Raw genomic sequence first — 16,240 nt, 5'->3', positions numbered from 1 at the left:
GTTCGTAACAGCATTATTCACAGTAGCCAAAATGTGGAAACAACCCGAATGTCCATTAAAGGATGAATGAATAAGCAAAATGTGATATAAACATACGATGGAATATTCAGCCTTTATTTTTCCAATCACAGAGTTTCAGGAAAATCAACCTTTAAAAGGAGTAAAATTCTAACATTTGCTGCCACATGGATGAATCTTGACATTATGCTAAGTGATATAATCAGTCACAGAAGGACAAATATTGCATGATTCAGTTTATATGAGGTACTTAGAGTGGTCAAATTCATAGAGACAAAGTAGAATGGTGGTTTCTACGGGCTGGGAGAAGGAGGGAATTGAGAGTTGTTTAATGGGTGATGGAAAAGTTTTGTAGATAGGATGGTTGCGCTGAATGCCACTGAACTTAAAAAAATGTTAAGATGGCTTTATGTATATTTACCACAGTTTCAAAAGTTTAAAGGAAAATTTAAAAGCTATTAAATTATGTATACAGCATTCCTGGAACGAGGGTTTTTGCCTCACCTGCTGGTCAACCCATTTATCAACTTGAACTCCTCAGGTCCAGTTCCCTCTCCAAATTTGCCTATTTCATCATTCTCCTGGCCTCCTACTCTTATTACAGTCTGAAAAATCATCCTTGGCTCTATCCACTTCTGTCCTTCCCACACTTGGACAGTCACCAAATTTTGACCTCTTCAAGCTGTCATCTACCATCTGTTCCTTCCCACAGCTAATAGCTTAGCCTTTGTCGTCTCATTTTGTCATTATAACTCATCTTTTCTTCATACACCAGGTAAGTCCTACTGAGTTACAGACCGTGTAATGTCTTTTTAGAGTGGATTTTAGTCAAATAGGCATTAAATCCTGATTTTACTATTCCTGTATAACCTTTGGAAGTTGACATCCTCTCTGAGTGGTAGGGGTTTTTTTAAAGTTGAAAAATGAGAGTTAAATGATTACTTATTTGGTAAATGTGTAGAGTATTTATTATGGATTAAGCACTGGTTTGAATTAAAAAGATAGATAAAAATGCTTTCGTAGCTTTTACAGTCCAGCAGGTGTAGGTGTCTGGCACACCATAGGTAATCAAGAGTTATCCTGGACTGAGTGAGGTGGCTCATGACTGTAATCCCAGCAGTTTGGGAGGCTGAGGCAGGAGGATGGCTTGAGGCTAGGAGTTCAAGACCAGCCTGGGCAACATACTGAGACCTGTCTCTACAAAGAAAAAAAAAACATTATCTGGCTGTGCTGGCAGGTGCCTGTACTCCTAGGTACCCAGGAGGCTGAGGCAGGAGGATCGCTTGAGCCTGGGAATTTGAGGCTGCAGTGAGCTATGATCATGCCACTGTGCTCCAGCCTGGGCAACAGAATGAGACCCTGTCTTAAAAAAAAACAAAAATTAATTTCAAAATTTAAATTTTTTTTTTTTTTTTTTTTGAGACGGAGTCTGATTTTGTCACCCAGGTTGGAGTGCAGTGGCGCAATCTCGGCTCACTGCAACCTCCACTTCCCAGGTTCAAGTGATTCTCCTGCCTCAGCCTCACAAGCAGCTGGGATTACAGTCATGCACCACCATCCCAGCTAATTTTTGTATTTGTAGTAGAGACACAGTTTCACTATGTTGGCCAGGCTGGTCTCGAACTCCTGACCTCAAGTGATCCACCTGCCTCAGCCTCCCAAAGTGTTGGAATTGCAGGTGTGAGCCATCGCGCCTGACTAATAATAATTTTTTAAGTTACTCTGGATGCCAGCTTGAGCCTGATGCTTAACAGGATAGAATATCTGGAAGTCTTGGGAAGAGGGTGATTGTATATTCCATGTAAGAAGAATGTAAATAGTTTGTGTCCAGAAGGAAGACTATAACAGACTAAGATGCACGAATTCCTTCTCACCTATTGAGAGAAATGGGATCTATTTCTTTTCCTTTTGAATCTGTGTAGGTTTTGTGATTTCACCAATGAATAGAATACCTCTGCTAGTTTCTGGGCCTAGGACTTAGGAAACTGGCAGCTTCTACTTCCTGTTTCTTAACGCATCCACTCTTGGAACCCAAATGACATTCTGTGAAGAAGACTAAGGGAACCCACGGAGAGGCCCACATGGAGAAAAACTCAATCCCCACTCACCCGCTATCCCAGGCTGTCAGCCAGCACTGCCTTGTCTTGCCAGCCATGTGAGTGAGCCATGTTGGAAGTGAATCCTCCAGGCCCAGTGAGCCATTTAAACTGACTAAAGACAGCAGCCCTGTCCATGTGTACAGAGAGCTGGAAGTGCCTGAAAATTTATGTTTTCCTGGGTAGTGCTTTGCTAATGACTAACTGGTGTGGATGTATAAAAGTCCAGCTCTGTGATCTCAGACTTCTGGCCTCCAGAACTGTAAGAAAATAATTTTTTGTTGTTTAAGCCATCTAGTCTGTGGTATTTTGTTATGGCCACCCAAGCAGACTGATAACACTGAATGATGTATATAACTGAATAATAACCTATGGAGCAATAATAGCACACTTGGAGCATCTTCTCTATCAAGCAAGAAACAAAAACATGCTCTCACCTTATCAATATTCTACAAGTTAACCTCTAACTTCTCAGGGTTGTTAACTGTTCGGACTCTCATGTTTGTAAGGAGTGACTCAGAGAAAGTTACAATCCCCAAGAGACCCATATGCCTGTGAGACAGGCTTAATTCTCTGGCATGTTACTAAAATGTCAGCCATGTGCAGTGGCTCGTGCCTGTAATCCCAGCTCTTTGGGAGGCTGAGGCAGGAGGATTGCTTGAGGCCAGGAGTTTGAGACTAGCCTGGGCAAGACCCCTGTCTCCAAAATTACAAATAAAATTTTTTTAGAAAATGTTAAATACTGTGAAATCATCTGTTTCCAAGTGTTGGATATTTTTTCTGCACAGTAGTGAAATTATTGCTGGCTGTCTCCATGTAAGAATGGCCACTGAGCTGCCTGGCATCCTGATGGGAAGGTGCAGGGCCAGAAGTTGAATCATACTGTGAGTGTGTCTTATGGGCCAGCTCTGAACCCGTGAGGGTAGTGGAGAAGAAATAAGATTGGAAATGCATAATTCCAAAAGAGTCTGCAAAATTCTTCCAGTTGTCAGACATGCAAAGTTGTAATTTCATATCCATAATTCTTTATGCTTTTTCTTATAGAAGGTACTGACATTGTATAAGCTTCAGGCCCCACAAAACCTGGATCTTCCCTGCCAAGATCAGCATCTAGAGGAAAACTGCTTCCACAGTAGCACAACCAGTCTGATATCCCTGCATCAGTCAGCATTCTCCAGAGAAACAGAGCCAACAGGGTATGTGTATATATGTGAAAAAAGACTTATCTTAAGGAATTGGCTCATGCAATTATGGAGGTGCAAGTCCAAAATCTGTAGGGCAGGCAGATGGGCAGACTGAAGACCCAGAGAAGAGTTTCAGTTCAAGTCCGAAGTCAGTCGGTTGGAAGAATTCCCTCTTGCTGGGTGTTGGTGAGACTGGGGAAGTAGGAGTAGATGGAGAGGGGAGGTGTCAGGCTTTGCTCTACTAAGGACTTCAACTGATTGGATGAGGCCCAGTAACATTATGGAGGGAAATCTGCTGATTTCCTCAGCAGATTAAATCAAAGTTTACTGATTTAAATATTAATTTCATCCACAAAAAAAATAAATAACCTTCACAGAAACATTTAGAATATTTAACCAAATATCTAAGTCCCATGGCTCAGACAACACATAAAATTATCCATCACAATTCCATTCTCCCAATACAGGTCGGCAGGGACTTGGGCAGGTGGTAACCTCAGCCCTGGAGTCTACAGCAGTACTCTCACACTTATCACATGTAGTTCTGTGGGTCCAGGGCTCACTTCTCAAGAGGGAATCTGATTGGCTAATTTCGACCAAGTCTCCTTTCCTAGTTCAATCACATGTAAGGGTTAGAGAAAGGGTTGGGCTTACAGGGGACTTAGGGCTGCCTCTCTGGACTCGGGAGAGCAGGACTTCTCAGATATAAATGGTTAGAGAGTAATATAGTTTGGATATTTGTTCTCTATAAATCTCATGTTGAAATTTGATGTTCAATGTTGAGGGCAGGTCTGGGACCTCCCTCCCTGCTTTTGCTCCCCCTCTTGCCATATGACACAACTGCGCCCTTCACCTTCTGCTATGAATGGAAGCTTCCTGAGGCCTTCACCAGAAGCAGAGGCTACTACCATGCTTCATGCACAGCCTGCGGAATCATGAGCCAAATAAACTTCTTCATAAATCACCCAGTTTCAGGTATTCGTTTATAGCAACACAAAATGGACTAATACAGAGAGGAAATATGTTGAGCACATTGAAGGCCCCAAAATGCTGAGCTTTCTTTTTTTAACCTATATAGTACTTTTCTTGCATCTCAGTATTCTTATCTATAGAATGAGGATTAGTAAGACCTACCAACTTTAGGGGGTCATTCTGGTGAAAGAAGTGAAAAATTAAAAATTGTAAAGAAGTGTATAAATTAACATTGTTTTTTAAAACTAAAATGATCTTTAACACCAAATTGATGGTCTGATCACAAAGATGGGGTAGATGAAATGAAGAGAAAAGATTTCTGACATTTGTATACTTAGAAGTGTATCCGGGCTGGGCATGGTGGCTCATACCTGTAATCCCAGCACTTTGGGAGGCCAGTGCAGGAGGATCACTTCAGGCCAGGAGTTTGAAACCAGCCTGGGCAACGTAACAAGACCCCATCTCTACAGAAAATTTAAAAATTCGCCAGCGTGGTCGTCCATGCCTATAGTCCCAGCTACATGGGAGGCTGAGGTGGGAGAATCAATCACTTAAGCTCAGGAGTTCAAGGCTGCAGTGAACTATGATCACACCACTGCACTCCAGCCTGGATAACTTGTGCCAGAAAAAAATAAAAATGAGAGAGAGGGAGGAAGACAGAGACAGAGAAAGAGAGAAAAAGAAAGGAGGGAGGGAAGAAGGAAGGGAGGGAGGGAGGGAGGGAAGGGAAAAGAAAAATGTATTCAGTCAGGGTTCTTAATTGCAAACAATGGAATTAACTCAAGCTGGTTTAAGTAGAAAAGTAATTTTTTTTTTGAGACAGAGTTTCACTCTTGTTGCCCAAGCTGGAGTGCAATGGTGAGATCTTGGCTCACTGCAGCCTCTGCCTCCCAGGTTCAAGCAATTCTCCTCCCTCAGCCTCCCAAGTAGCTGGGATCATAGGCGCTCACCACCATGCCCAGGTAATTGTTGTATTTTTAGTAGAGATGGAGTTTAGCCATGTTGACCAGGCTGTTCTCGAACTGCTGACCTCAGGTAATCTACCCACCTCAGTCTCCCAAAGCACTGGGATTACAGACATGAGCCACCGTGCCTGGCCGAAAAATAATTTATTATTGAACTCTCACCCAATCTCTTAGACAACTAAAGAACCCTACTCATTATTTTATTTTTTAAATTGAGATGTTTTCCTTTGTTGCCCAGTCTGGTCTCAAACTCCTGAGATCAAGCAATCCTCCTGCCTCAGCCTCCCAAGTAGCTGGGATTACAGATGCATACCACCATGACTGGCTTCTGAATCTAATTCTCAAATCCATGTATCTGATGGATTGAGCCTAGGTTATTTCCAGCTTCAAGAGTCTTGGGTTGTAAAATGTTTTAGGTGGTGGGGATGAGGCTTCCATTTGGGTAAGATGAATATCATTATGTGGGAAACTACCGAAATGTAGGGAGAGTGTTCAAGTCTACAAACAACAAATTTCTACCTCAGAAAAGTACATGTTGAGCATCCCTAATTTGAAAACTCCAAAATCTGAAACTTCTGAGCACACAAGATGATGCCACAAGTGGAAAATTCCACAGCTGACCTCATGTGATGGGTCGCAGCCAAAATGCAGTTAGAACTTTGTTTCAAGCACAACATTATTTAAAATATTGTATAAGAAGGTGGAGTAAGATAGTGGAACAGAAGCCTACACTGTTTGCCCCTTGCACCTTGGCAGAAACACCAAATTTTAACAGCTATCTATATGCGGAAAAGCACCATCACAAGAACCAAAACTCAGACGAGCTATCACAGTACCTGATTTTAACTTCCTATCACTGAAAAAGGCATTGAAGAGGGTCAGAAAGACAGTGCTGAATCGCCAACACCACCCCTCCCTCATCCCCTGGCACAGAGAGTCTATGCACTTGGGGGAGGGAGAGCACAGTGACTGGGGGACTTTACATTGAACTCAATGCTGCCCTGTCATAGTGGAGAGGAGAGCAAAGCTGTGCTGGGATCAGGCAGTGCCTGTGCATAGAGGGAACATTTGGACCAGACCTAGCCAGCAGGGAATCACCCATCCCAGTGGTCAGAACTTGAGTTTCTTAGCAAGCCTGACCACTGCAAGTCAAAGTGCTCTGGGGTCGTAGTAAAGTTGAAAGGCAGTGCAGGACACAAAGACTGCAATTCCTAGGCACTTCCTAATGCTGGGCTTGGCTCTGAGCCAGTGGACTAGGATAGTATGTGACCTAGAGAGACACCAGGCAGGGTGTCTAAGGGAGTGCTTTCACAACCCCAGGCAGTGCAGTTCACAGTGGCAAAAGTGACTCTTTCCTTCTGCTTAAGAAGAAAAGAATGAAGAGTAAGGAGGACTTTGTCTTGCATACCAGCTCAGCTGCAATAGGATAGGGCACTGAACAGAGTCACAAGGCCCCCGTTAAAGGCCCTTGCTCAAGGACGACATTTCTAGACACACCTTGGGCTGAAAGGGAACCCACTGTCTTGAAGGGAAGGGCCCAGTCCTGGCAGGATTCATTACCTGCTGACTAAAGAGCCCTTGGGCCCTGTATAACCAGAAATGATACCCAGGTGGGATATCATGGGCCTTGGGCTCTGAGATGTGCTGACTTCAGGTGAGACACAACATATTCCCAGCTGTGGTGGCTATGGCAACAGACTCCATCTGATTAACAAAAGCAGAGGGAAAGGTAAATGGGACTTTGTCTTGCCCCTTAGATACAAGCTTGCCCACAGTTGGGTAGAGCAACAAACAGGCTCTTGCAGTTCCCAAGTCTAGACCTAGGCTCTTGGACAGCATTTCTGGACCTGCCTTGGGCCAGAGAGGAGCCCACTGCCCTGAAAGGTGAGTCCCAAGCCTTTCAGCATTCACTACAAGCTGACTGAAGAGCCCTTGGGCTTTAAGTGAAAATCAGGAGTGGCCTGGCAGAACCCCCTTCTGGGCTGGTGGTGGCCACAGGGAGAGGCTCTTCTGCCTAAGTAAAGTGGAGAAGGGAACAGGAAGGACTTCGTATTATGGTTTCAGTGCCAGCTTAGCCACAGTAGACTAGAATATGAGATAAATGTATCAGGTTTTTGACTCCAGTCCCTGGCTCATCTCTGGGCCTGCCTAGGGGAACTTGCTGCTCCGAAGGGAAGGACACAAATCTAGCTGACTTTGCCCCCTGCTGATTGTACAGCCCTAGGGCCTTGAGTGAACATAGGTAGTAGCCAGGTAGTGGTTACAGCGGGCCTTGGGCAAGACCCAGAGCTGTGCTGGCTTCAGGTCTGACACAGTGCAGTCCCAGTGGTGGTGACCACAGGGGTGCTTGCATCACTACACCACCAGTTTCAGGTGGCTCAGCACAGGGAGAAAGTAAGGGAAGAGAACAAGAGTCTCTGCTTGGTAATCCAGAAAATTCTTCCAGATCTTATCGAAGACCACCAAGGCAGTACCTCTATAAGTCTGCAAGAAATACAGCTTTATTCGGCTTGGGGCCCAAGTCCCTTCAAATACCTGGAATGCCTTCTCAAGAAGGGTGGGTACAAACAAGCCCAGACTGCAAATATTACAATAGATACCTAATTCTCTAATGCCCAGACACTGACAAACATCTACAAGCATCAAGGTCACTCAGGAAAACATGATTTCACCAAACAAACTAAATAAGGCACTAGGGACCAATTCTAGAGAGAGAAGGATATGTTAACCTGCAGACACAAAATTCAAAATAGCTGTTTTGAGGAAACTCAAAGAAATTCAAGATAACACCAAGAAGGAATTATGAATTCTATCAAATAAATATAACAAAGAGATTAAGATAATTTTTTAAAATCAAGCAGAAATTCTAGAGTTGAAAAGTGCAATTGACATACTGAAGAATGCATCAGTGTCTTAATAGCAGAACTGATCAACTAGGAAAAAAAAATTAGTGAGCTTGAAGACAGGATATTTGAAAATACACAGAGAAGATGAAATAAAAACCAATGAAGCATGCCTACAAGATCTAGATAATAGCCTCAAAAGGGGAAATCTAAGGGTTAATGGCCTTGAAGAAGAGGTAGAGAAAGAGACAGGGGTAGAAAGTTTATTCTAAGCAATAGTATCAGAGAGCATCCCAAACCTAGAGAAAGTTATCAGCATTTAAGTACAAGATTATAGAATACCAAGCAGTTTTAACTCAAAGAAGATTACCTCAAGGCATTTAATAATCAAATCCCAAACATTAAGGATAAAGAAAGGATTCTAAAAGCAGCAAGAAACAAAAAACCAACATACAATGGAGCTCCAATACATCTGGCAGCAAGCAGACTTTTCAGTGGGAACCTCACAGGCCAAAGGAGAGTGGCATGACACATTTAAAATGCTGAAGGAAAAAAACTTCTACCCTATAATACTACATTCAGCAAAAATATTCTTCAAGCATGAAGGAGGAAAAAAAAGACCTTCCCAGACAAACAAAAGCTGAGAGATTTCATCAATACCAGACCTGTCCTATGAGAAATGCTGAAGTGAATTCTTCAGTCTGAAAGAAAAGGATGTTCATGAGCAAGAGGAAACCACCAGAAGGTACAAAACTCACTGGCAATAGTAAGAACACAGAATAGTATAACACTAATTGTGGTGTGTAAACTTCTCTTGACTTAAATAGAAAGACTAAATAATGAACCAATAAAAAATAATAACTACAACAACTTTTCAAGACATAGACAATACAATAAGACATAAAAAGAAACAACCAAAGCTAAAAAGCAGGGGGATGAAGTTAAAGTGTAGAGTTTTTGTTAGTTTTGTGTGTGTGTGTTTTATGCAATCAGTGTTAAGTTGTCATCAGTTTAAAATAATGAGTTATAAGATAGTATTTGCAAGCCTCATGGTAACCTCAAATCAAAAATCATACAACAAATACACAAAAAATTAAATCATACCAGCAGAGAAAATCACCTTCACCAAAAGAAAGACAGGAATAAAGGGGAAAAAAAAGAGAAGGCTGCAAAACAACCAGAAAACAAATAACAAAATGGCAGGAGTGAGTCCATCTTCACCAATAATAATATTAAATGTGACTGAACTAAACTCTCCAAAAAAAGGTTGAGTGGATGAAAAAACAAGACTCAGTGATCTGCTGCCTACAAGAAAGACACTTCATCTATAAAGATACACACAGACTGAAAAATAAAAGGATTGAAAAGGATATTCCATGCCAATGGAAACCAAAACACAGCAGGAGTTACTGTACTTATATCAGATAAAATAGATTTCAAGATAAAATCTGTAAGGCGAGACAAAGCAGGTTACCATGTAATGATAAAAGGGTCAATTCAGCAAGAGGATATAACCATTGTAAGCATACATGCACCCAACACTGGAGCACCCAGATATATAAAGCAAATATTATTAGAACTAAAGAGAGAGATAGACCTCAATAGGATAATAGGTGGAGACTCTAACACCCTACTTTCAGCATCGGACAAGTCTCCCTTACAGAAATTCAATAAAGAAACATTGGACTTAATCTGCACTAGAGAAAAAATAGACGTAATAGATAGTAACAGAACATTTCATCTACTAACTGCAGAATACACATTCTTCTGTTTAGCATATGGACCATTCTCAAGGATAGACCATATGTTAGGTCACGAAACAAGTATTAAAACATTCAAAAAAAAATGAAATAATTTCAAGAATTTTCTCTGACCACAAAAGAATAAAACTAGAAATCAATAGCAAGAGGAATTTTGGAAACAATACAAACACATAGAAATTTAAACAATATGCTCCTGAATGATTAGTGGGTCAATGAAGAAATTAAGAAAGAAATTGAAAAATTTCTTGAAACAAATAATAGAAACACAATGGGCCGAGCGTGCTGGCTTATGCCTATAATCCCAGCACTTTGGGAGGCCGAGGAGGGCAGATCACAAGGTCAGGTGATCAAGACCATCCTGGCTAACACAGTGAAACCCCATCTCTACTAAAAATACAAAAAAAAAATTAGCCGGGCTTAGTGGCGGGTGCCTGTAGTCCCAGCTACTCAGGAGGCTGAGACAGGAGAATGGCATGAACCTGGGAGGCGGAGCTTGCAGTGAGCTGAGATCGCTCCACTGCACTCCAGCCTGGTCAACAGAGCAAGACTCCATCTCAAAAAAAAAAAAAAAAAAAAAAAAAAGGAAACACAACATACCCAAACCTATGGGATACAGTGAAAGCAGTATTAAGAGAAATTTATAGCTATAAAAGCCTATATCCAAAAAAAAGGAAAAACTTCAAATAATAACCTAACAGTGCATGCATCTAAAAGAACTAGGAAAGCAAGAGCAAACCAAACTCAAAATTCGTAGAAGGAAAGAAATAGCAAAGATCAGAGCAGAAAGAAGTGAATCTGAAATGAAGAAAACAATACAAAAGATAAACTAAACCAAAAATTGGGTGTTTTTTTTAAAAAAAGATAAACAAAATTGGCAAACCTTTAGCCAGACTAACAAAGAAAAAAAGGGAGAAGGCCCAAATAAATAAAATCAGAGACAAAAAAGGAGACATTACCGCTGATAACACAGAAATTCAAAGGATCATTAGTGGCTACTGTTAGCAACTATATGCCAATAAATTAGAGAATCTAGAGGAATGGGTAAATTCCTAGACACATACAACTCACCAAGATTGAAACATGAAGAAATACAAATCCTGAATAGACCAATAACAAGTAATGAGATCGAAGATGTAATAAAAAGTTCCCCAATAAAGAAAAGCCCAGGACCTGCTGGCTTCACTGCTAAATTCCACCAAATATTTAGAGTTAATACCATGTACATTTAAAAATAACTAAGTATAAACGGATGACTGGGCATGGTGGCTCGTGCCTGTAATCCTAGCACTTTGAGAGGCCAAGGTGGGCAGATCAGTTGAGGTCAGGAGTTCAAGATCAGCCTGGCCAATATGGCAAAACCCCATCTCTACTTAAAATACAAAAATTAGCCGGGTGTGGTGGCGCACACCTGTAATTCCCGCTACTTGGGAGGCTGAGGCACAAGAATCACTTGAGCCCAGGAGGCAGGGGTTGCAATGAGCTGGGATCATGCCACTGCACTCCAGCCTGGGTGATGGAGTGAGACTCTGTCTAAATAAATAAATAAATAAATAAATAAATAAATTGTTTGTAACACAAGGATAAATGCTTGAAGGAATGGATAACCCATTTTCCATGTGATTATTATGCATTACATGCCTGTATCAAAATATCTCATGTACTCCATAAATATATACACCTACTATGTACTTATAAAAATTAAAAAATTTTAAAAAGAAAATATTGTATAAAATTGCCTTCAGATTATGTGTATAAAGTGTATATGAAATACAAATGAATTTCATATTTAGGTTTGGGTCCTAGTCCCAAGATATTATGTATATGCAAATATTTCAAAATCTGAAATCCAAAACACTTCTGGCACCAAAAATTTTAAATAAGGGATGTTTAACCTGTGTGCCTTCAAGTCTCAAGCCACAAAATCCACAGGAAGAGTCCAGAAGAGCTGGATTACAGTCAATAATGACATAATAATTTTTTTAAAATTAGTACTTTATTGTAACTTTTTAAATTTTAGGGCTGAGGTCTGTATGTTGCTCAGGCTGAATTTGAACTCCGGGGCTAAATAATCCTCCTGCCTCAGCCTCCTGAGTAACGGGGACTACAGGTGCATACTACCACACCCAGCTTTACTATAACCTTTTGTAACCAACTACTCTGTGTACATTGTGGTACTAGATATTTTACATATATTAATCATTTAATCTTCATAAAAACTTGCAAGCTGAATATCATTAATTCCTTTTTTTTTTTCATTTAGAAATGGGATCTCACTATGTTGTCCAAGTTGGGGGTGCAGTGGCTATTTGCAGTGTTTTTTTGTTTGTTGAGACAAGGTCTCACTCTGTCACCCAGGCTGGAGTGCAGTGGCACAGTCTCAGCTTGCTGCAGCCTCAACCTCCCAGGCTCAAGCAGTCCTCCCACCTCACCCTCCTGAGTAGCTGGAACTATAGGTGCACACCACTGTGCCCAGCTAATTTTATTTTTTGTAGAGATGAAGTCTCACTATGTTGCCCAGGCTGGTCTCAAACTCCTGGTCTCAAGCAATCTTACCACCTTGGCCTCCAAAAGTGTTGGGATTACAGGCGTTAGCTACCATGCCTGGCCCTATTCACAGTCTTGATCATATCTGTTGACCTTAAGAAAGAAAGAGTCAAAATTAATATAGAGAGTTTATTTGGGCTAAGGTTCAGGACAACTACCAAGGAAATACCTCCCAGGGCCTCAAGTTTTTTAAAGAAAAAGGACAAATCAGGAGAGTGACAATTACAAAAGTTGTTTGCCAGAAATTTTCATTGGTATACAGAAATAACATTGATTGGTGATTGATTATGCATTTTGTAAGCATAGGGTATGAGTTATGGTGTCCAGAGTATGACTTCGTTAGATTAATTTATGGCTATTGGTGGTGACACTCAGACTGGAGTCCATGTAGCAGGTAGATTACTTAGCTTAAAGTGGGGTGTGGAACATGACTTTCGATGACTTGATGGGTCTTATAATTTAAAGGGGGTTGCGTTCCTCAGATTACTTTATTTTCTTTTTCCTAGAGTTTTTTCTACAGCCTCAAACTCCTGGGCTCAAGTGATCCTCCTGCTTCAACCTCCCTAGTAGCTGAGACTACAGGCACATGCCACTGCAGCCAGCTCCATTGATTCCATTTTACAAATGAGGAACTGAGATTTATAGTTATTCAAGATTATAAATTCCATAATCACCAGAGCTGGACTGAGAGGTCAGGTCAGTTTGGCTCTCACCATGCTCTGGTTGGAGCTGGGAACTGATATTTTCTCCCTTGGTGAGGAAATATCCTCCAAGTGCTATGCACAAATTATATACAGGAGTGCAAAAAGGCTGGGGTTTTCAGGTTACCTGATCTGACCCTACCAACCTACACCTCTGCTACTTTTTACCTCTACTTTCTCTTTCGTAAAACTTTTTTAGAATAAGGAAGAGTGAAGAACAATTACCTACAGTTGGTCCTCCATATCTGCAGGTTCTGCATCCACAGATTCAAATAACAGTGAATTGAAAATATTTGGGAAAGAAACAAGAAATAAGATACAACAGTCAAAAACAATGAGTTTTTTGTTTGTTTTTTGTTTTTTTGAGACAGAGTCTCGCTCTGTTGCCCAGGCTGGAGTGCAGTGGTGCGATCTTGGCTCACTGCAAGCTCCGCCTCCCGGGTTCACGCCATTCTCCTGCCTCAGTCTCCCGAGTAGCTGGGACTACAGGCGCCCACCAACACACCTTGCTAATTTTTTGTATTTTTAGTAGAGACGAGGTTTCACTGTGTTAGCCAGGATGGTCTCGATCTCCTGACCTCGTGATCCGCCCACCTCGGCCTCCCAAAGTGCTGGAATTACAGGCGTGAGCCACCGTGGCCAGCCAAAAACAATATGTTAAAAGTATAATTATTTACAAAGTATTTACATTGCATTAAGTATTATAAGCAATCTAGAAATAAGGCTGGAGTGGTGGCTCATGCCTGTAATCCCAGCACTTTGGGAGGCTGAGCTGGCAGATTGCTTGAGCCTAGGAGGTCAAGACCAGCCTGGGCAACATGGTGAAACCCCACCTTTACAAAAATAAATAAATAAGTAATCTAGAGATGATTTAAAGTATATGGGAGGTTATATGCAAATACTACATCATTTTATACGAGGGACTTGAGCATCCGAGGATTTTGGTATCCCTGGGGTGGGGGCGAGTCCTGGAACCAATCCCTCAAGGATATCAAGGGATGACTGTGCATAAGTGTTCCCCACCTCTCAAAAACCTGCTCTTTCCTTTTTGTATTGCTGTAACAGGTTTTAACAATGATGCTTCACGTCTGATGTTGCCAGATATTGCCAGCAGGCTTTGGCTATTGTTGCCACAGGTCACATGTCTTTCTGACCTAAGGAAAGGAAGTGCCCCCTTCCCAAACAACAGATCCTTTAACCCTATTTTGGGTTTATTAGATGTTAGGTGTTTGACAGGGCTTGAATTCAGAATCAACGGAGAGCTAACTCAGACAAATGGAGATTAAAATGTCATCTTTGTTACTGACAAAAGCTGGATTGTACGTGTTAACCCATTTCCTGTTTAGAAAAAAAAGTGCAGCTGGGTGCTAGTGCTTATTTCTCAGGGCAAACACGAAATGGGTTAGGAAAAATTACCAGGCTGTGTACTGTGGCTCACACCTGTAATCCCAGCATTTTGGGAGGACAAGGTAGGAGGATTGCTTGAGCACAGGCGTTTGAGACCAGTCTGGGCAACACAATGATACCCTGTCTTTACAAAAAATAAAAATAAAAAATTAGCCATGTATGGTGGTGCCAGCCTGTAGTCCCAGCTTCTTGGGAGGCTGAGGTGGGAGGATCGCTTGATCTTGGGAGGTCATGGCTACAGTGAGCTGTGATCATGCCACTGCACTTCAGTCTGGGCAACAGAGTGAGACCCTGTCTCAAAAAAAGAAAGAAAAAAATAATATCAAGCCTTAAAAATAAAGTAGGGGCCGGGTGCGATGGCTCACACCTGTAATCCCAGCACTTTGGGAGGCCAAGGTGGGTGGATCACGAAGTCAGGAGATCAAGACCATCCTGGCTAACATGGTGAAACCCTGCTTCTACTAAAATTTCAAAAAATTAGCAGGACGTGGTGGCGGGCACCTGTAGTCCCAGCTACTCAGGAGGCTGAGGCAGGAGAATGGCGTGAACCCAGGAGGCAGAGCTTGCAGTGAGCCAAGATCGGGCCACTGCACTCCAGCCTAGGTGACAGAGCAAGACTCCATCTCGAAAGAATAAATAAATAAATAAAAATAAAAAAGTAGGATGAGTGCATGTCCTTTCATTGTCAAAAAATTTGAAAACCAATAAATGTTTTTAATCAGTCAGTTCCTTCATCTCCACCTGAATAAGGTGTTTCAACTTTGTTAATGGTTGAGAAAAAATTGTAAAATTATATGCCAGTTCTTCTCCAAGATTTCTTCAACAAGGTTATTTCAAGTTTCATTGCCTTTCTTGCTATGTTGACCTGCTTATATAAAGGCTCGGCAGCTAAATCACCAGCAAATTGCTTTCCTTCAGCCTCCCCAGTAGCTGGGACTACAGGCCTGTGCCACCCTGCCCAGCTTTTGAACATCTTTTCATATGCGTATTTGCCACCTGTGTATCTTCTGCAGTGAGGTGTCATTTAGGTCTTTTCCCCAATTTTTAATTGAGTTTTTTTCTTATTGTTGAGTGTTAAGAGTTCTTTGTGGCCAGGCACAGTGGCTCACACCTATAATCCCAACACTTTGGGAGGCCGAGGTGGGCAGATCACAAGGTCAAGAAATCGAGACCATCCTGGCCAACGTGGTGAAACCCTATCTCTCCTAAAAATACAAAAATTAGCGGGGCATGGTGATGCACATCTGTAGTCCCAGCTACTTGGGAGGCTGAGACAGAAGAATCACTTGAACCAGGGAGGCAGAGGTTGCAGTGAGCCGAGATCGCACCACTGCACTCCAGCCTAGAGACAAAGCGAGACTCCATCTCAAAAAAAAAAAAAAAAAAAAAAAGAGTTCTTTGTATATTTTGAATAAAAGTCCTTTATTAGATGTGTCTTTATGAAATATCTCTCAGCCATCTTTAAATTAATACCTAAATTTTTTCATCAAAAGTTTAAGTAGAAGACATGGAGATCGTTGAGGGAGTTCATTCCACCTTCAAGTCTTTACCTAGAGAAGCCCCGGTCCACACGCGTATGTGATATGATGAGGTTTCTCTTCAAATAATCTGATCAATCTTTTATTCATAGTATCCCCCCAACTTTTTCCTTTTTCTCCTCTTTTCCTTTTTGCCTTTGTTAAATGCCCAGGCACACCACAGTACTAGGCGTTATCAGTACCAGCTCACATTCCTTTCCTTTGGAAAG

This window comes from Chlorocebus sabaeus, chromosome 20 (genome assembly GCF_047675955.1).
Source record: "Chlorocebus sabaeus isolate Y175 chromosome 20, mChlSab1.0.hap1, whole genome shotgun sequence".
NCBI lineage: Eukaryota > Metazoa > Chordata > Mammalia > Primates > Cercopithecidae > Chlorocebus > Chlorocebus sabaeus.
The sequence above is the reverse complement of the archived record's forward strand: the minus strand, read 5'-3'. Positions refer to the sequence as shown.